The sequence below is a fragment of the Rhinopithecus bieti genome, unplaced genomic scaffold (assembly GCF_001698545.2).
Source record: "Rhinopithecus bieti isolate Rb0 unplaced genomic scaffold, ASM169854v2 repeat_15949, whole genome shotgun sequence".
NCBI lineage: Eukaryota > Metazoa > Chordata > Mammalia > Primates > Cercopithecidae > Rhinopithecus > Rhinopithecus bieti.
In genome coordinates, this window is record NW_016905577.1 from 1 (window position 1) to 1,052 (window position 1,052).

The 1,052-nt window shown below is 50.2% G+C and overlaps 1 long non-coding RNA gene across 1 annotated transcript; it reads left to right on the forward strand.

The window, feature by feature from the left end:
• The first annotated feature begins 155 nt into the window (after nucleotides 1-155).
• LOC108526112 (uncharacterized) lies at nucleotides 156-1,041 on the forward strand. Its single transcript, XR_001884414.1, has 3 exons — nucleotides 156-365; nucleotides 470-517; nucleotides 682-1,041. It is a non-coding gene; the product is annotated as an uncharacterized LOC108526112 (long non-coding RNA).
• Nucleotides 1,042-1,052: the final 11 nt, after the last annotated feature.

Below are 1,052 nucleotides of genomic sequence, written 5' to 3' on the forward strand. Positions count from 1 at the left end.
GGGGCTAACCCAGCCTGGGGCCCTGTGTGCCAGCACTTACCCTTTTGTGTAGCACATGTGACAATGAAGGACGGATGTATCACCTTGATGATTATGGTATTGGGTCCTGATTCCAGCATTCACAAGTCAGGGGAAGGTTCCTGCTAAGGACACACCTTGGGAGGGCAGTTGGTCCAGGACACACACCTGCTTTCCTCCTGTTCCCTGATCCTGCCCTGGGTCTGCAGTCATAGTTCTGGAAATTTCTCTTGGGTCCAAGACTAGGAGGTTCCTCTAAGATCTTATGGCCCTGCTTCCTCCCAGCCTCCTCACAGGACATTTTCTTCCCACAGGTGGAAAAGGAGGGAGCTATTCTCAGGCTGCGTGTAAGTGGTGGGGTGGGAGTGTGGAGGAGCTCACCAACCCCATAATTCCTCTTGTCCCACGTCTCCTGCGGGCTCTGACCATGTCCTGTTTTGTTCTACCCCAGCCAGCGACAGTGCCCAGGGCTCTGATGTGTCTCTCACGGCTTGAAAAGGTGAGATTCTTGGGGTCTAGAGTGGGGGGGCAGGGGCAGTGGGGAAGGGCCTGGGTAATGGAGATTCTTTGATTGTAACGTTTCCAGTGTGTGGTGGGCTGTTCAGAGTGTCATCACTTACCATGACTAACTTGAATTTGTTGTTCATGACTTGTTTTCTGTAGCCTGAGACAACTGTCTTGTGTGAAACTGAGAAGCAGGATTTCTTCACGCCTCCCTTTTGAAGACACTCTGGCATCTCTTTCTGCAAAGGCATCTGAATGTGTCTGCGTCCCTGTTAGCATAATGTGAGGAGGTGGAGAGACAGCCCACCCCGTGTCCACCGTGACCCCTGTTCCCATGTTGACCTGTGTTTCCTCCCCAGTCATCTTTCCTGTTCCAGAGAGGTGGGGCTGGATGTCTCCATCTCAGTCTCAACTTTATGTGTGCTGAGCTGCAACTTCTTACTTCCCTACTGAAAATAAGAATCTGAATGTAAATTTGTTTTCTCAAATATCTGCTATGAGAGGTTGATGGATTAATTAAATAAGTCAAT